The 21,106-nt window shown below is 44.4% G+C and overlaps 1 protein-coding gene across 2 annotated transcripts in view; it reads right to left on the reverse strand.

Moving 5' to 3' along the window:
- Nucleotides 1–20,742, reverse strand: part of PIK3CB (phosphatidylinositol-4,5-bisphosphate 3-kinase catalytic subunit beta) — an 86,005-nt gene extending 65,263 nt beyond the window's left edge. Inside the window, exon 1 of one of the 2 annotated variants that reach the window (XM_064165432.1) lies at nt 20,377–20,742. The gene's annotated coding sequence lies outside the window, so the exon portion shown is untranslated. The remainder of the gene's footprint in view (nt 1–20,376) is intronic. The other variant, XM_064165431.1, reaches the window with a different exon arrangement.
- Between the last annotated feature and the right edge of the window lie 364 nt (nt 20,743–21,106).

Here is a 21,106-nt window from a genome sequence, read left to right on the forward strand (position 1 = left end):
GCTGAGAATTCCTGGACAGAAGCATCCAGAAGAAGCCAGCAGCACAAAGGTCAGAGACCACCATTTCCCCACAAACTGGGAAGATTCATCTTTTCCCTTTAAGCTGGGAGGATTCCAGCCTGAGAGTCCACAGGCAGAGGCCCTGGAGAATTGGACATTCATATAGGCTGTGATGTGGTCCCGGAGGGTGATTAATAATTAATAAGAGTTGTGAGTAAAAGCTTTAATACCTCTGTAAATATAAGTTGCCTCTGCCATAGAGCAGAGTCAGTTTCAGCCATCTCAGCTGGGCAAATAGCATAGAGACCCCAAACGGCATTAAGCCGCAGGGAAAACTCCTCTCTCTGTTTCTAGTTTGAATGTTTGCTGGTTAAATTTAAGTTCCTGCACACATTTTATCCTAGAATGTTTTCATAACCATGTAATGAATATTAATATTAATATACAGTGGTAGGGGGTGGCAGAGTCCAGAATATTGAGATTAATAAATCTATATTTTTATATAAAATTATCTCACCCCAATTAATTTCTCCCCTCTGCCAAATCCGGCGCAGGCGCTGGGAATCCCCTCCGCGACAATCTCACAACGAAACCCTAGCAGCCTACAGCAGGCGACAGCCAGAGAGGAAGAACAGGGAAAAATGAAAGCAGCCTTACACCCCTGAGATGTTGTGAGGACAAACTGACAGTATGAATCTCTTATAACCAACACCGAAGTCTCACTTTGGCACTGCTGTTTTACAGCCATGTTAATATTTCTGCTTATGGCATAAGAAAAACCAGAATCAAAAGCTAGTGGCCAGAAAGCAGGAGCTTGAGAGAGGGTGTGAAGTGCCTCTTACCATAGATACAGGATACAGTTACTACTTGCAGAACTTCCACCTGAGAAAGCAGTCTCTCACCATCTGTGGCACCTCGAAGGGTGCATGTCTGAGGTACCCTGGGGCAGGAGGATGCCACTTGAACTAGAGATTAGAGGCGCCAGCCTTCCAGGCATCTCTAGTTAGCTTGTCACATGATAATAAATCTAGTGGTGGAAGCTTAGAACACCATTCCAAATTCACAGGAAACCTTCCATGAGAGACCTGCCAGCAGCAGCAAAGGAAAGAATGATGCTTTGAAGTTGTACATATGACATAGCTTTATCCTAATTTACTTTAACAACCACCACCACTTCCACAGAGGCTAACAAGCCGCAGAGAAGCCTTCCAAATGCAATGTGGGAATCAGGCAAAATGCACAGTACTAGTTTCCTAGTATCACTGACACACTGGAAGATACTCTGACCTTACTCCTTCCCTGTAGCATATTATCTACCCATTTTATGAGGTCCAGAACTGGGAACAGATGTGTGGTCACATTTCTTGACTAAGAGTGCATTTAGAGAAAAAAAAGTAAAAGAAAACCAAGCAAGGCTGGCTCTAACAAAATGAAATGCGTTCTGTGAAACAGCTTGAGCACCAGAAGAGGAAGCATGCAGCAATGCTAGTGCTGCAGTTTCTGCTCTGCACTGTCTTCTGCCTTGTTTTTTCCTTTCTCTTCACACCACATAATGCAAACTGGCCTGAAATGTGGGATGGCTGCTTGGTTCCCATCACGCTTCAAATCATTCCCATCTTAGCCAGAGCCAACCTCCTGCACTGTGTTCACCCCTAGCACACTGTCGAAGTAAGGAGAGCTAATGCTGGCTCAGAAACTAGGTGCATCAGTATGGCACCAACACATGGGCATCCAGTCGGAGGGCTAGGCACATGCACAAGGCCCAGGAAATGCCTAGGGCCTGTACCAAGCCAGTACCTTGTGAACAGCTCCCATGGCAGTTTAGCAGTTCCTGTGTTCTCCGTCTATTGCTTGCTGCATGTCTGTTCACTTCCCTACAGCTCTGTCCTTTTCCCCTTTGTTCTCACAGCAGTTTGCACCTCCACTGCAATTCAGACATGCCAATGACAACAGGCTTCCTGCTGGTCCTCTGCCACCAGCTAAGGATAGCCAAGGGGACAACTAACCCTCCAGACACTGGAACATTTCTGTGTACACAGACAAACCCATGGCTATAGACAAGCATTGGAACCTTCATTACAGGGTGATACTGTGCACCTTTATTTCTCTAGCTAACCAGCCTTGCTTGGTTTTCAGACCATCAAGACGGAGAAGAGATGGTTATCAGCATAACTAGAGATCACATCATGGCCAATCCCTCTCATGCCTGCACACGTTCAACCTTCAAAGCCTGAGTGGAAAGTTTTTCCAAGGCTGGTGACTGCGCTACCTAGCAGACCACAATACCAACTGCTGGCCTTTTCCCTCCCACAAACATCTATGTAAGGCACATGCAGGCATAATCCTAGCAATGGGGGAAAGAGCAGAAAGAGCTGAAGCAAGTGCTTCAGGCGGTGAGCATGAACTGGATGCTGTGATGAGCACACACCTTTTCCCGAGCACATCTCTCGAGGCAACATGGGAAAAACAGAACCGCCACCGGGACACGACCACCAGGGCTCCTTCATGGGTCTCTGTTGATGTAATCTCAGCTGGAATCATGGCACAAAGCCAGATCACCCTGGCCACTTGCCCTTGGACCCATGCTCCTACCACTTCTACAGAAAATACCACCACCAGAGAGCTAACAGCCATCCTGTTCCATTGCAGCGTGCCACTTCTGCATGAGCAACTGTGCTCTGCAGAACAGCCCTTTCTGTGCCTGCTTTCATTATACCTGTCTTACACAGGTGCTGGTTTTATGCCAGTTGTAACTGATTCACAGGAAACATCAGCCACCTTACAAATAACTCAGGAATCATAGAACTGTATTGTGTCATAGAACTGCCTGTGACAACACAGCAAAACTTTCTACAGTTCTACAGCTGCCCCCAGAAACACGAATGTATGACAGAAAAAGTTGTTCCATGAGGAAAGAAAGTTGGGAAACACTCCAAAGGCTTTTGCCTAAAACCCCAGTTGGCATCTAATGCAAACCAGAAGCAATTATAAGCTAGGGAAGTAGGCCACTCAGAAAGAAAGAAAGCAGAAAGGAAAAAACCCAAGCAAACAGAAATCATTCATAAGGAATAGAAGATATCACACAGCAATTACTTGGCTAATCATGGCCCAGTGGTCTTCTACTCTGCAACAATTTTCTGAACCATTAGTTGGGCTCCTCCAAACTCTGCCAGAGCACACAAAGAAAGCACTTGTTATAGAGAATACTCCAGGTTTGCTTTAGAAGTACTCAGAGTGTCTTGAATGGCATGATACAGCACTTTCTGCAGTATCTTCCTCTCTGCAAAGAAACCTTTTGCTCTGGAAGAATGCATTGAGGGAGGCATCAGGACCAGCCCTGAGAGCACTAGCAGATGTTTTGGATAGCAATACATAGAGAAAAATACAGCTGGAGTATTCTATAGCTTTTGGTTCTCATCCTCAGCTACCTCAAAAGCTGTCTCACACATTTCATGCTCTCAATAGCACTGAAGGTTAGACAAGTGGATGCCAAGCTGCATTAGCTCCTGTACCGTCCACTCTGCAGTGAAGGAACTCACCATTTCAACAAGTCTGAGACAGGAGGAGGATTAACCAAATAGCTTCAAGTGAAAAAAAAACCTGAGAAATATAAAGCAGTGCTCTTTTTCCTTCTTCCTTAGTCCCACATTTCAACAACAATAGGCACAAAAGTTCTTCAAGAACTTTCACTACAGGTAACTAAGCTATTGCAACCCAAGTTCAGGATCAGCAAGAAAAGGGCACAACTTGGAGCAGCACACACTGGATAAATCACAGTTGCTTCAGACTTCTATGCACTGCACATCTTACAACACACATCAGAAATGCAAGTTAAAGCCTGAGCCCCCAAAAAAATTACTTCCTATATAGTGCACAGTGTTGCATGCAGACTGATCTGCACAGGAGAACTGTACATGGGCATCATCCCAACTATGCACTGCCCAGAGAGTCTTCAAAGGCAGAGACCAGCTCTAACCTTTAAAAGACAGCACTTATTTATGCTCTGCTATCAAGAGAAATGACTTCTGCAGGGACAGCATACTGTTACATACACAGCAGTGTTCTTCTTCATGTGCTTCCTTCGTACCTGCTGGTGGCTGATCAAAACCAAAAGAGTATCCTTTGGAGCAAACCAAACCTTGACCTTTTCTGAAGTGCATCACTTCAAAACGCAGAACACAACTGCTCGTTGAAACCCACCTATCTTGGACAACATCTTTTGAACCAAAACAAGACAGCCACATACCTGCATGCTCTCATCATGTACAATTAGCCACAGAAAAGGAAAAAACCCACCAAAGCCAAGAAGAGACAGAACCTGCAGAAGAGCAAGGGCAAGCCAAATGAGTTTCTAAGAGATCTATGTCAGAATAAGTCAGTTTAAAGCCTTTCTTTTTTCCTTAAGATGGACAAAAGAAAGGATCATGAAGCATCTTCATTAATAACTAAAAAATGTGGGTCAGTGTTATTCTGTAAGTTAAAGGGATAACAGAAACACGATTTGAAGCTAAATTCAGTGGCACATCTTCATTAAGAAGAGCTTGCTACCATAATTACATTTATCCAGTGGGTGATTCAGAGCAGGAGCTGTGTGTACCCTGCTGTTATGAATTGTCCCTACCACGCCGTGCTCCCTCCCTCTGCCTGGGGAGCCAGCCTCACCAACCTGTGCCTCGTCTGCTGAAATCCCCTGCTGTATCCAACAGCCTTGGTCCAGATTATGTTACACAAGCACATACTAATATGCTTTACTTGGTTACACAGGCTGCTGAACTCCTTTCAATTTAGAACTATAAGACCACACTAAAAAAAAAAATGAAAGTTTTCACCAGCTCTTTATTTTGGAAGTGCTGATTTCTAGCAAGGTGCCAGTTGCTGACATTTGAATTTCACTTGGGAAAGGATAGGAAATCTGTCTTTCATAGTGATATATCCTGATGGTGCTAAGGGTTAAATAACCCCATATCCTTAACACAGACACTGGGTTCTTCAGGAGGCTGGAAAATGAAGGAACTTCAAATACAAGAGTGCAAAGAAGGGATACTTCCAGATGTCAAAGCACCACCTACAAGATTTAGGACCAATAGATAAAATCCCAACCAAAAATACTTTCTTTTTCTTTACCCAGCATGATTCAACCGTTTTATTTCTGCTCTGTCACCTTCAAAACAAATGCCTCAGAGAAAAGCAGAAAGGGAAGACATCGCCACCAATGAAGCTTAACACAGAAAGACAATAGTAGATGGCAGGACGGCAGGCTTTTCCTCTTCTATTGTGGTTGGCAATGAAGCATTCACTGCTTTCAGAGCAGTGTGCTGAAATCAAGACAAGCCAAGGCTCTGTAAGGGGGAGACCCTGCAAATATGCTTAGTGCTAGAGAGGGCTGGCTGCCAGTGCTGATAACTTGCAACAACTGCCAAATACCAAAACGCCCTCAGAGAGATTCTGGGCTGGAGAATGTACCAGATCTGAGGGTACTCTACAGTTCAAGAAGCACAAAGTTCTAGGCTGGGCATGGCTGTTTACCAAAAACAGCAGTGGTTTTCCTATTTCACACGAGTCACAAACAAGTGCTTTATATTGATTTGTAAACACAGAGTCAAATGAGTAACACTTTCCAGTTCATTTCCAGTTCCAGCAGAGCAAAGGACACGAGTGATTACTAAACTGGTTCAGCAGCTCCAAAGCTGGCAACAAAGAAATGACTAGTTTGGGCTGAACAGACTCATTTGTGTGAAGATGCAAGCTCCCCCATTTCCTCCCAGAATCCACACATCACTTAGGCTTCCAGGCCAGCTGCAGCTATTCTATCACCCAATCTGGCTTACGAAAGTGAAGAATTAGAAGTGGTGGATGAAGAGCACTGCTCTTCTTCCAACAAGTCCATACCTACATGCACACACATGTGAAGCTCAAAAACTCAAAGCTGAGATAATAACAGTGCAAACAAATCCACCACCCTGCACAAGCCCTTGTGACATCTACAGAGATGTCTGCAAGGAGAGTTAATGAGCCACCAATCAACTGGTCTGCAGTCACTGTGCTCCCTCAGCAGCCATTCTACTACAATTCACCTTTCTGAATAGTAAAATAGCTAACAAGCAATAATAAAGAACTAGATTTTGCATGGCTTTTCATTCCATCTAAAGCTGCATGGAAAACAAGAACCTAGAGGAGAGCAGCGTTCATTGCCAGCAGCGCAGCAGCTCTTACACCTGTGAGATGTCAGTGATGTACAGAATTAATTCTTCTGGTCCTATATCACACCACAGTTGTGTCCCATGCTTCAGTTCTAAAACCTCCTTTTGAAGCTAAGTTAATTATTTGACACAACACAAGGGCTTGTTAAGGCATAAAATGATCTCCACACCAGCACTGTTTGATAAAGAAACCCTATGCTAATCTTACAGCAATTTCAGGAGCTCAAGGCTATTTTCAGGCATTCTGAAGTTTACAAAGTCCTTCTCCACAGCTTCTCCCTGACTTAACCTGAAAGATCAGAGGTGTACAGCTCTCACTAACTAAGCTTTTCCTCAAAATTCAGGATATCTGAACATGGCCCTTATTGCTGACACATTTTCTACTCACTAGTGTGTCACAGACATAAAAAGACTGCAAAAACCCCTACTGGTTCCACCCAAAAATTACTAAACTAATAAATATTTACTTGCACTTTAAAGAGAGAAGTAAAACAGTGAATCTTTATCTTGGCTCTGCAAAGATCTCATCACAATCATTCAGTTATTTCAAATGTTATTAATAGGACTGCTCATGATTTCTGTTTCTTGTGGTCTCTTCCGTGTAGCTTGTTTTCTTCACTACTTTCACATGCTGATGTTTCACTTCCCATTTACATTCTGCTAAATGCCTACTAAGGTGAAACTATGCAAATTTACTTCTCAAATTCGGCTTCTTTAATTTGATATCAATGAGAACACATTAATAGAGATAAATAGCAAGACCTAACAATTAATTTTTCAGTAATGAATTGCTATGAGCCAACTCTGCCTCAGACACCAGTTTAAAGGCCTTGCTCTTTGCAATTAAAACAAACTCCTTAGTGTGGATTGCAAGAGACTAGAAACAAAGAGTAGTGTCTGGCTAAGTGTACTTCAGAGACATGCTGCTGTGGTCCAACCTGCTGTTTGATTCCAAATATTACCACACAATAAAAATCAAGAGGTATTTCATCACTAACACCATGTACGTAGTAAATACCATCTGAAAATAACCACTAATGTTTCTTGTCCTGAAGAAGGAAAAATCCAAGCATCTAACAAATGCAGTACACCTGCAGCTATATCCAACACTCAAAAGCAAATCTATTAAGCACTTGCACATTTTAATTTGCTCTTGCTCCTCACTCCATTCAGTTGGTGACATTTCTATTGCCTCATACTCAGGGTGTTATCAAAGGAGTTGCATGTCTATGCCAGAATGCACAAATTCAGGCTCTCACTTTGTGTAGAGAAATCCTCCAAGAAGCTCAACTGTGTTACAAACCAGGAGAGTATCCCTCAGGGAATGTGGAATCAAGACAGGCAGAGTTTGAAGGAAGTAAAGACAGTCACCACCCTCCTGCTCATATGAGCTGCTCAACAAGGAATCTGATATGCAGTTAAAGGGGTGGGGAAACACAGGGGAAACTGAGTGGAAAACCAATAGCAAGCCTGAATAGCAGTTTGTGCCTTTGGTTTAATTATTACCCTGCCTCTGAAACACTGAAATGACAGAAGCGTGATGATATCTCTACTCCTCCTAGCCCTTATGTACAAGTCCAGGATTGGCAGTGCAAAGGCAATTAGTGCTGACAACACAAAATGTATCTGGGAGTGATTTTTGAAACCAAATTTTCTAATACAAAATTAAATAATCACATTTCCAGTTCCTAATATAATTCTTTGTATTAATATCTCTATCTCTAGCAAGATTGCTTTTTCCCTGGCACAAACTCTTTTGTTCTTCAGTATCAAAAAAACTGCAATGCAATATATCATAGAATCAACCAGCTTGGAAGAGACCTCCAAGCTCATCCAGTCCAACCTAGCACCCAGCCCTATCCAGTCAACCAGACCATGGCACTAAGTGCCTCATCCAGGCTTTTCTTGAACACCTCCAAGGATGGTGACTCCAACACCTCCCTGGGCAGCCCATTCCAATGGGTATCTGTTGGCAGAATGCATTCCTTAAAGCCTCTAAAAGTTCTATAATGTTCTTGATCACCTGGGACCTCCATATTTAACAAGAGAAAGTGTGGCTCTCACAGATTCTTTCTTCTTATAACTGAAAAAGAATTCCTAGCATAGTCAGCAATTTGTATTTATTTGTTAAAAAACCAAACCCCCCCTCCAGATTAATAACCTTGATCAGTCTGCTTTATGGAACTTACTACATATGAAAGAGAGGACAACTCAACACATATGCAGCTAGTAGGCTCGTGGAACTCTGCTTGAGTTTTGGCTGGGTATTTGCAGGGGACGAGGGTAATGCAAAAGTCTAATTTCAGCCTGACAACTCAGCATATCACATCGTTTCAGAGCTTACCATTGCTCTACTCCCAGGCTGCAAGCAGTGGAGTGCTTGATTAAAAAACAAAAAAGGAAGAAAAAAAACACCAAAATGCAACCCTCCTCTCCCCAAATGAGCACTTTGAATCTGGATTTGCATCCCATGTGGATAGTGTTCATCTTTTACACTGCTTTTAGAAATATGACCCAAGATTATAGGATGTTTGATGTAAAAAACCAAACCACTATTTTCATCAGTTGCAATGCTCAGCGTAATAATAATTTAGACTATGCAGCATTTTTTAAGCTTCCTTCAGTAACAAAATGTTTCACTAGACTGAAGAAATCTCCTCTCTACAGGCTCGTTTCTGACAGAAGTAGAAGCGTTTTGCGGCATCATGAACACTGTAGTGAGAACTTTACCTCTGCATTCTGAGAAGGAACAGAGGCATAGTGGTATGAGAGCTGCAACTTGCTCTAGGTGCCTTTTTCAGTGCATTAGCAGGAGCATTCTCCGGTGTGTGCATTTCAGACCAAGAGTAGAATCGGCTATGACCCTGTGTGATAGCAGCACTGGCAGTGCACAGAAACACTTGGGGAATGAGCTCCCTCCAGAAAGAGAGCAATCTGTGTGACAGATCTCAAACACAGGTGAATAACTTCATACTCTTAACATCACAGATGCTGCAGTGAACAGGACTGCTCTAAACCAGATGATGAATAATTCCATACTGGATGCTGATCAAATTGCAAAGCAATTCCTGACACTGAGATGAATCATAAACAGCAAGATGGATAAGGTAAAATATAACCCTCTTACCTTTCTGTGTAACCTCTCTAAAACCACAAGACTAAAAAGGAACATGACAAAGGCTGAAACCGAGACATTCTCAGACGTTTCACAGGCAAGGTGTGGCAGGACTGAGGAAAGGAGGCAGCAGATGCACCGTGGAGAATGTATTTATCCTCCCACTACCACCAAATGACGAGATCAATATTTCCATCAGTTTCTGGCAACAGCACCTAAAAGCTCTGATAAAGGAGAATGAGATCATTCTCCTTTCAGTGCAAGCCACTAAAGGAACTTTCTTTTGACAACAATCTCAGTAAGTCAGGACAATCTTCTGCTCCAGAGCACGTCCCTTCACCTCCAAACAACAGCAGCAGTACATGAGTGTACATGTAACCCTGGGTAAACAGAAGAGCCCTGGATCAGCAGCAGGTGTAGTTAAGAAAGAAATCCTTAAAGTACACCATAAAATCCACAATCAAAACAGTGACTCTTGCAAAGAATAGAAAAGAGGTTTCAGTTTTCACACCAACACTAATGATTTAACCATAGAATCACAGAATCAACCAGGTTGGAAGAGACCTCCAAGTTCATCCAGTCCAACCTAGCACCCAGCCCTAGTCAGTCAACCAGACCATGGCACTAAGTGCCTCAGCCAGGCTTCTCTTGAAGACCTCCAGGGATGGTGACTCTACCACCTCCCTGGGCAGCCCATTCCAATGCCAATCACTCTCTCTGACAACAGCTTCCTCCTAACATCCACCCTAGACCTACCCTGGCACAACTTGAGACTGTGTCCCCTTGTTCTGTTGCTGGTTGCCTGGGAGAAGAGACCAATCCCACCTGGCTACAATGTCCCTTCAGGTAGTTGTAGACAGCAATGAGCTCTGCCCTGAGCCTCCTCTTCTCCAGGCTAAACAGGCCCAGATCCCTCAGCCTCTCCTCATGGGATTTGTGCTCCAGGCCCCTCACCAGCTTTGTTGCCCTTCTCTGGACACCTTCCAGCACCTCAACATCTCTCTTGAATTAAGGGGCCCAGAACTGGACACAACACTCAAGGTGTGGCCTGACCAGTGCTGAGTACAGGGGAAGAATAACCTCCCTTGTCCTACTGGCCACACTGCTCCTGATGCAGGCCAGGATGCCATTGGCTCTCTTGGCCACCTGGGCACACTGCTGGCTCATCTTCAGCCTACTATCTATCAGTACCCCCAGGTCCCTTTCCTCCTGGCTGCTTTCCAGCCACTCTGTCCCCAGCCTGTAGTGCTGCTTGGGGTTGTTGTGGCCAAAGTGCAGAACCCTGCACTTGGCCTTGTTAAATGTCATCCCATTGGCCTCTGCCCACCCATCCAGCCTGGCTAGGTCCCTCTGCAGGTCTCTCCTACCCTCGCTTTTGCACTCCACAGTAAGAGTGTTTTACCAAGGGGTCCAAGTCTTGAGGAGAGAACTGAAAAAATAAACTGTCTGAAGTCATTTGAAATTCTCTCTCGTGATAAGGAAACAAGTAATCCTATTTTGCTTCTCACAAATCACAGGAAAGAGAAGTACATTGCAGAACAACAGAAGATTAAAACAACAAATCATTTCATTTGCCACCGCACCCAAAGCAATCTTTCTTCAGGTCTGCTAATCTCCAAAATTAGCTTGAAGAGAGAAGTTTGAGCTGAAAGTTCCAGGACTGCTGCTGCTACTGAAGACTCTTTTTTATATAAGAGCTCTAACCAAACACAGTGACTGTTTTCAAGACAATTGCCCTTACATAGCTACAAATACTTTACTACTCCACAAACCAGAGTGGAAAAACACAGTAAAAGTAACAGGCTGCTTTCCTGGCCAACACGTTCCAATGAAATTAATAATAGCAGACCCCCCAGTTTCAACACCAAGAGGGTGAAAACTTTTCCTAATAAATGGTATATATTTATCAGCACAGCATAATGTTACAAAGTAGTAAGTAGTGATAGGAAGACAAAAAAGGGTCGCCAAATACTGACAGCCTCTTTACATTTTGCAGACACAGTGAAAGTTGACAAGTTATCAAAACACAAAAGCCAAAATCTGAGAAGCAAGGTGATGTGCCAGGGTCACGTCAAAGAGAAAGGAGCTTGAGAACACTACCGTGATTAACGGCAAGACACTCTAAGGCAGGCATTGCTCTGCCTTCTCATAAGATCTACCTGGAAGTTAACTAGAGCAGGAATATTAACTCAGAGAAAACAGCTATAAATAGAAGGGGGCTAATCATTCAAATTTCTATTCCCCTGACAACAGTACACTGGAGATTCTAACTTTTTTAATCTTTTCATACAATGTTTTAAAAATATTTTAGCTGCTGTACTACAGTTTGCTTCTACCTACTTTTTATTAAATCTTCTTTAATTAAAAAAAAAACCTCTTCCAGCAAAAACATTTTCACAGGTAGGAGGCAAAACCATGCTGTGCATCAACTAGGGTATATGGCCACTTGAAAACACTTTCACATTTTCTCCATTCTAACATAAAGTGCATAAAACAACCTATTTGCTGTTCTTTTCTGCTACCATAGCTGTTAAAGTATCTTTCTTTAAAGTGTCTGCAGTTATCCTAGAGCAGCATCTCGCCTACATTAAGGTCCGTGACAATTGACGTTACGTGTATTCGAGGACTTAAGCACAAGACAATTTTACCAAGCAAAGACATCAAAGAGAGCAGAATAACTGCCTCCTCCACAACGCACAGATGCAAACATACCATGACAGCCAAACTTCTCTGAGCTCCTTTGACACACTTGGAAACAGAATCTAATTATCACAAATCCCTAGCCAGTGCTTTGCCCATGGTATTGCTCACCTCAGTAAACTAATATCGAAACTTTCAAGTTAAACAAAGTGGAGTGAAGGAAAAAAATAGGCACATTCTTTATATTAAATGTGGAAATAGAAAAGGGTTTTGCTCATTTTGCACTGAAGAGCAAATTGAGTTTTAATGCAGCATATCTGCAGTGATGTATTTGAATGCACATTCCATTTCAGCAGATAGAAAGCTGCTGCAGATCTTGAAGACACTAGTGCAAATTTAAATGACAAATGACCACTAAGTGGTTGTGCTCTTAACATTATTTCTAACTTTTTAAGTTATGTCCTTCTTGCAAATGTTTGGGGTTTTTATCAAAGAATTCAATTCCAACTAAATAACCTTTCCTTTTTACCCAGTGTTTTTTCTGCTACTCTTCATCACTGCAGCTCTTTATACATCAGAGTTATTTACAGCACCCAAGGGAAGGAGAAATTACTGTAGCTATCAAAACAGACTGCCATATAAAAATAAACAATTTTGATATATTTGTGTTAGCTGAACTCTAAGAACTTAGGCAGAATCGCACTGAGTAGTAAAATCAGCCCCTAACACTTAAAGCAGTGATTCAGTAAGGAAAAATGTTTTTAGTATTAATCAGGTGAAAAATAAAGTCAGAGCATTCCGTTGAGCTTACTGCATCTTTCAACATAGCCAGAAACTACCTAATTCAAGTGCAAATAAATATTTAATATTAACAATGTTATATCCTTGTCTTACTAACACCAGTAGTAGATGTAGAACAAACAGTACTTCCAAAGTGCTGGGCAAGTGACACTGGCCTAGGATGATGGCTCACCATATGCCAGCCAGTTTAATACCAATTTTGATAGTGGCATCTCCTTAAACTTTAATATACCTTTAAACTTTGCAACAGTTTCTGCATAGTTTGCAATCAGAATGAAGTTATTACTTTAAGAGAAGTTGGTTGTTTATGTTACAGTATATGGGAAGGCATTTCTTACTTTTAATAAAATAGAAAAGGACTTCTTCACTGCCTGACATGGCTTCAATCCTAGTGCCAAGGTGCACACATGAAACTTCCATTCAAACCTGATATAAGAAAACTGGAAAACTAAAATCACAGAATTGTTTTGGTTGGAAAAGACCTTTATGATCATTGAGTCCAACCATTAACCCAGCCCTTCCAGGTCACTGCTGAACCATGTCCCTCAGCATCACTTCCACAGTGCTTTTAAAGTCCTCCAGGGATGGTGAATCCTCCACTTTCCTGGGCAGCCTGGCTCAGGCCTTGACAATCCTCTCAGGAAAGAGATTCTTCCTAATGCCCAACCCTAAATGGCACAGCCGGGATCAGCTTCCTCATGTCCTGCCGCTCACTAGAGAGGAGAAGAGACTGACCCCTACCTTGCTACAATCTCCTTGTAAGCCTACACTTCAAAAGTTATTTCCTGCTACATTTGGGGTCATTATTGGGTCTTTTCTTCCCGCAGATTTCCATGAATCAGTACCAGCCTCATACCTTCTCCTCTGTGTCACTGGCATTTGCCTGTTCCATACCCCTATCCTGACTGCACACACACAGAGGCACTATCTCTGCTTTACTGCTGTCTGTACGCCAAGTCCTGACTCTTCTCTGTCTAGGGAATCCTCGCCTATGACTGCAATAATTGTCCTTAAACAGTGTCACTGAGGTCTGGAATCACATCCTTGGCAGGGCATAGTAAAGATAACCGAACAGCAAATTCAGAAGTCTTCCTCTCTATCAGCTGAAACAAAAGGAAGGCACTCTGCACGCAAGGCCAGAAACACAAATATTCCAAGGCACAGGATTTTCAGAATGCCACACACAATGGAGTCTCAAAGGCCTTGCCTCCCCTGCACCACTCATTGAGGGTCAAAAGAGACCTGAAAAAAACAACCCCCCAACATCCTAACACCATCAGAGAGCAAAGAATCTTGCCAGGCACTTCCAGGCATTGAGACACACCAGAGGATCTGGGTGCAGGCCTTCCAGCATCGTGTCTCCCCATCTGCCTGGTGCACCTCTGCTCCAGACTGCTGAGCCCTTATATAGCAGTACTCTCATTTCCTAGCCTGGACCTTCCTCCCCACAGCTGTCTCCAGAGTCCTTTCTCCTGCAGATTCCGTTTTAGAGGATATTTTGTTAAGCATAACTTATTCGTGATGCCCCTCCTCAGGACAGAACCCTGTGTGGCACTAAGAAACACCAGCCTATGCTTCCAAGGGTCAGTAGTCAAAAAAGACATTTAACAGAGTGCAGACTCATACATGGTTAAAATACACACATCCTTACTTTGTTTGGGTGTTGGGATGGAAACAATGGGGAACACAGGGAGAAGGGACAATCCAAGTGTGTAATTCAAATGTAATGACAGATCATAAGAAAGAAAAAAAATCAACCCAGGCATACTGAAAGGCAGATGAAGTGGGGAAAAGCACAGGCATAAGAACCAAAGAGCTCCTCAAAACCAGAAGAATTTGTGGTGTGAGGGGGATACAGTGCCCAATAAAATGTTTATGTGCTTCTTTCTACCACACCAGCTTTGTCCTTAGCCTTGAGATTCTATGGACATTCACCTTTGTTCAGCTGGTTCTCCTCTGGGTGCAGATGTGGCTGTACCCACGTGTGTGTACAAACAAACCAAAGGCTAACCTACAACCTCATGGAGGGCACAACAGCAAATAAATAGCAATGCTCCTACCTCTGATGAGAAAATAGCCTGCTGCAGTACTTGAAATAGGTACTTTGGAGGGTGCTGTTTGCAGTGACACAAATGTAAGGAGTTTTCTTAGTCAGGCACACTTTATATTCTGTTGTTAATGTTCTATCCTTATGAACACTACATTTTAAACTGAAAATAACATACCAAAATATCACCTTTCCTCCTCAGAAAATGAAATGATGCAGCAGTAGCAAAACACACCACTCAAACACCTTATTGGAAAAGGTGAAAAAGGCATCGCTCAGCAGCTGGCACAAGGACCTGGCTAGTCCATTTCCTAGAGACTTTTTATAATATCCCCTCAGTCAGCTACCTGCTCTGATTTTTAACCTGCTTCTAGTACTCCCTGGCTGCACAGAAGCACAAGCTGTCCATGCTGGAGCTGTCACGAAGCCAGCTGACAGCAGGTCTGTGGCCCTCTCACAACCACGCCAAGGCTACGGAACACCAGCTACTGCGCGCTCCACGCAGAGACCTTCCTGAACAGCCTATCACTCTGCTTAGCTTTAAAGTATTTTGTTGCTTGGTTAAAGATACATTCTGTGGATTCAGACAACAAAGGACTTTCAGAAACACTGGAAATCAGCTGATGCTTCAGAACAATATCAGAAAAGCAGACACACCAACGTTCTCATTAATTCTTACTAACTGACAACACAAACCACAAACACTCCCATGCTTCCACAAAACTACTGCCCCAACTACTCACTGTGTCTGTGCTGTCAGTGGATGCAAACTCCCGACTTAAATGACCTAACTCATCTTTGAATCTCCTCCTAGCTTTTTTTTGGTCCAGTGGATATTTGATGCCCGAGGACAAGGGGAGGACAGGAATGACCCAAAGCAGAGCAAACAGCGCAGGCTCCTAACAGAGTCGACATCACTTTAAAACGTGCATCAATTCCAAACCACCACATGAGCAAAGCTTTTGCTTTCTGCTCTGGATACAACAAATCTGGAAACAAAAGACTCGGAAGAAGATAGTGAGAAGTTTAGACTCTTCAGCCAAACCTTTGGTAGACCCCACAAGTGAATTACAAAATCCAGCAATGAGAACACACTGATTACTTGAGTCTCATAAAAACTAACAGTCACGGGGTCGTCATCTCCTCCCTTCCTGTGAGTAAACTTGTGGAAAGGAGAAAGATACCATCACATACAGGCACAAACATTAAACTCATAAAGACTTTTTTTCCATTACAGAATGTATCTTTCCCCTTAAATTACAGTTTATGGGGGAAAAAGGAAGAAATAATAATAAAAAAGGTACTCAGCTATTTAATTTGCAATACTCCCAATCCTTCATGATCTCATAAAAGTACTTTATTTTTAGAGGTTGAGCTATCCCATCAGGTAAACTCACTCCACCTCTGCCCCAACTACACCTCACTTGCTCATATCTTCTGTCAAAAAAAAAAAAAAAAGTGAAGTACTTAAAAAAAATCTGTACCAAGTTCATATGGGAAGTAAAATTGTTCAGCATCACAGCAATGTACAGTCAAGCCAGGGAAACACGAAATCAGACACTGCTATCTTTAAGAGAGTTCCTTGAAGGCATTTTGACGCAGAATTCACAAAGCTATTCTAGAAGTCAGAATAACTACTGCAAATAATAGTGAGACATTCTGGAAAGAGAAGAGCACCCTTTGCAGTTCAGTTCCATAGTGACAATTGAATGAAACACTACTTAACACTCAAGCTTGGCAATGTTTAAACAAAACCAAGCTATGAATAGTAAATGGATGTTATGTCTACTGTGTACCACGATAAAACTTACTCATAATTCTTAAGCTCCCTTTAAAGTAAAGGGAGGAAGATGTTCTACATATGTAGATTTAGCTCCAAATAAACAAAATTATTCCCAAGTTCTGTTAATTCATAATTTTAAGTCAAGTATATCTAAGGTAAGAAAATGAATAATAGAAGTTCTCATGGCTGAGCCCTTCCTTCTCTTTAATGCAACTGAGTAAGATCTGGGGCATTTCTCCCCCCCCGGCCAATAGCCAAAGCCATGAAATGGAAGGTGCAAACTAAAGCCAGTACCTGAGGACAGTCTGGGCCTGCTATTTGCGTACAACCTCATTTACAGAAGGCTGTAGTCTGTAATACACTGGCAATTAAACTTTGGCTACCTAAAACTGCCCAAACCAAACCAAACATACAATGCACACATACACCAAAAAAATAAAGCAGTGGGAGACAGTATAATTGCTCCAATCCTACTTCTGAAAGGAAGCTTTTCTTGACACATCTGTATCACTATTTGTTTCTTTAATCTTCTGAAGCCAGTATGTGAATTTAATTACTTTGGTAGCTGCATATCCACAAGCATTTTCAAACAAGGGCCTCACTCTGCAACTCTAATACATGTAAATAAAACCACATTCCTGACTCTATTTGTATCAAAACATAAAGGTGCACCCACATAACTCTGACAGATCGTGAAAGAGGCTGGTCACTTGCACATCAGCTAACTGGTACTTCAGGCATCACACAAATACAGGCAACCTGAACCCTGATGAACCTCCAATTTGTGATTTTTGAAAAGCTACCACCTCTGTGACCAGCTGTTACATCAAGACCATAACACTGCTGTGATTTCTAAGAAGTCATTTTAAAATCTACATTTCTAATGCAGGATGAATTTTACCACCAGATCTGATTTAGTTATCAAAGCGAAGCACACTGAGACCTTCACATTGTGAGTGATTGTGAAGACTACCAGCACCGCCACAAAACAGATTGTTTAATGCACTCGGGCAGTGACACTGAATTTCTTTAGCTCAAAGTCCTCATACTCAGAGGCAAACAAATTGAGATTTGAGATGCATGTAACAGCAAGAGTGTCAATGCTCCAAGAGCATCAGTTCAAGTACAAACACATCTACTAACAAAACCCAAGCAAGGAAGCTTTTCTGTGCAACTGCACAAGTGATGCTTATTTCAGATCTTTCTCTCTCCTGGGCTACTTTCACAACAACTACTGGCTGCAAGAAAGGGTTAACTTCAGAACTGAATGGTCTGCTGCTACCAAGTGTGACCAGTCAAAAAAGTCCACCTCAAACCGAAACAGCCCCATGGACTTTGTATACAATACAAAGCCACATTCCACAGCCCAAGAAGCCATATATTTATTTTCAGATAAGTTAACTGGTGGCAACTCTTCGAGAACCAAAGGCAAAGCTTCCCTATGTATCTCTAGATCTATGGAAAAGCACTTAAGCTACTTAACACTGTGTCCCTGGTCACTGAAACTCAACACCAGCTCTCTGGCTACACATGCAAAACCCAGCGGTGCATTTCCACCCAACGTCTAAATAACAGCAGCTACTATTTTTCCTGCAACCTCTGTACACATAGGGCATTCTGACAGCTTGGGCTTCTGCTGGATTTTGGGCTACAAATTCACATTTGCAGACCTACGCAAAGTTGTTTTAAAGTGTGCGACACTTCACAAGCCTACAGACTGACTCTACCCTCCACTTGTAAGAAAGGAAGAGTAGTGCAATAATGAAATCAGGGAGAAGAGGCAGGATACATTCTCTCTTTAGTGTATCACAAGAACCAAAGAAAGGGGTTTTAAGAGGCTTTCCTACACTAGAATTTGGAGTTCTGCCAAAAGCCTACAGACAATTGGAGAACTAACGAACTTATGACATCAGATATTCCAAGGAAGTGAAACCCGACTTAGCGGAAGGGATTTTTATTCAAGAAAACCAGATATTTAAATAGACCTTTAAAAAAATCTTTTAAGACAGTGCACATATGGAGGAAGTTCCTTTTAAAGAACATTTAATTACAGGCTGAAACCCCACCCAGACATGTTCCCATTCAACCTACAACGAAACGCTCTTGATGTTCCTGGTATCACTGACAGTCTACTTTAAAAGGAAGGGGGAAAAAAAGTTACTAAATATTTTTGGTTCAGTAACCTTCTTCCCTCTCACTCTTCTGAAAAGCACTTGCTTGCTCGCATGAAATTTCAGAAACCTGGAAAACCATCATCAGTCTGAGCTGAAGCTCCTAGATGGAAGCTTCCAAGTGACCTGGTGATTGATTCTCCAGCTACATGAATGCATTCCACTAGACTTCACAGCCCTTTGACAGTATGAATACTCATTATGTCTTTACAAGCAATTCCCTAAAAGCAAGTGTACTACAGTTTTATTTCCCCTTCTAAGTAACCTTTGAAGACCTACAGCTGGAGTCCCTAGCTAACAAGGTAAATCACAGGCCAATCAAATTTCTGTGGCATCCTTCACATATTCACATACCTTGGAATCCTAAACTACAGTCCTGAAAACACAAAATAATGTCTGTCTGGAGTTTCTAAAGGTGTCCAGGTTCATGAACTTCCTAAGCATGAACAAAGTTCAACATCAACAGTGCGACAGCAGCGTTGCCTTTCAGAGTACATAACATTTACTTTGGCTGCAGTTGTCAATTCCAAATGAACAAAACTCATCAACATATCTGGTGACAAGAAAAGTCTGTAGCGTCTGGAAAAAAAAACCCTAAGCCTTCTTGATTTTGGATGGCATCCAGCATCAGCCTGCAAGCACTCATGTGTTGAATCTAGACAAACCAACGATTCTGGCATGTAAGGTTTCCGTTTCTCTTTGCGGGAACTCTTTGGGACTAATGAAGATTTATTCTCCTTCACACAGAAACAGGTCCTCATCTGTGGAAGAGGTTAGTTGTCTGTTAAAGTATGCGGCGTGCTGCAAAAGCCATCATCCTGTGTGCTCCCCGCTCAGGGCTGCAGAGAGGCAGTATCTGGCTGGAAGCTCACGAACGCTGCTTTCCACAAACCCCTGTGCCCCTGAAGGAAACGGCGCTTGGAAAGTTCGAAGCGAACAGCCAGGAGCCTCAGATGATCACAAAGTAAGCACTAAGGGTGAAAACTTCGTCCAAAACGCAGGAGGCACGAAGCAAAGCCCCAGCGCGCTCGGCAAGCCTCCACAGAGAAGCTGCACATCTGGGAGCTGCCCGGAGTCCCCGAGGCGGGCGGGCCGCGCAGCCTCCACCGCTCCTCACCGCGCTATGACCGGGGAACGCGGAGGAGGCTGGAGACCGCCCCGGACCCAGCGCTGTCCCGGGCCGCTGCGCACGGCCTGAGGGAGCGTGGTGCGCATACACTTGTTGCGGCAGCCGTTACCGCGGCGGGGCAGCGGGCAAAGGCCGAGCCGGCCCTGCCGAGCCCCACCGCGACCCAGGGAAACGGCTGCTGCCTGCCGAAACCTCCCCCTGAGCCGGGAAGGGGACAGAGCCTCCCGCGCGGTTGAGCAACTGCCGTGTCGCAACGAGCTGCAGAGAAGCGCTTGCTTTCTGCAGAGCTCGGCGCCGCGGGGTGGGAAGGCACCGAAACGCGCCAGCGGTGGCGGCCCAGGGGAAGCCCTGCCGCACCCCCACCATCACTGCTACGCAGACCTGCCCGCCGGCGAGGCACCGAGCCGTCCCGTGTGGCTCACAGCACGGCACAGCCTCCGGCAGCGCTGCTGGCTCGGGCCGCCCGACTTCCCGCTCCGCGCACACCCACCTGTCCGGGCAGCGGCCGCCGCCGTGCCCCGCGCCGCCTCCCAGCCAGCGTGGCGGCGCTGCCGCTAGCAGGGAGCCTGCTCCTTCAGCCGCCACCGGCCTCGGCCGCGCTGCCGCCTCCTTGGCGGGCACGGAGGGGGTGCCGGTGTTACCTAGGCAATCGCTTCGCCCTCGGGACCCGACCCGCCCCCTCGGCGCCGGCCGCCAACCCGGGTGCGGCTTTCGGTATCAAACCGCGGGTGGCGGCCAATTGCGCGGCGTGTCTCCACCCCTCCTGGGCGCCCTCGGGTCCATCTTCCCGCGAGGACCGGAGCTGGCCGCGGGGCAGTGAGGGGCCCTCGCGGTACTGCCCCGGGCAGTGGCGGGCGGCGCCGTCGGCCCGCTCCCCCACAGCGTGCCGGCCCGCTGGGTCGGACCGGGCTGGGGAGCCACTGCGACGGCCGCGCAGCTGAGCGCCCTGCCAAAACCCCGTCTGTGAGATACGGCAGAGCTCGCCAGCCACCGCTGCCCCCCGGGCCCGCTCCTTCACAAGTAGTTTGGTTTCCTCCCTCTTGTCTGGCGCTCGCCGAATGCGTTTCTTGTTCGTAGTCGGGAGCACCGCAGGCGCCCCATAAAACTGCTGCTGCTGCTGTAGGTGCCCGTACACCTCGCCCTACGGCCTGGCTGAAAAATTCAATAGCCGTGTTCTGGGAGACTGAAAGAGGCGGTCGTCCGTGCTCACAATGAAAAGG

The sequence above is a fragment of the Pogoniulus pusillus genome, chromosome 26 (assembly GCF_015220805.1).
Source record: "Pogoniulus pusillus isolate bPogPus1 chromosome 26, bPogPus1.pri, whole genome shotgun sequence".
Taxonomy (NCBI): Eukaryota; Metazoa; Chordata; class Aves; order Piciformes; family Lybiidae; genus Pogoniulus; species Pogoniulus pusillus.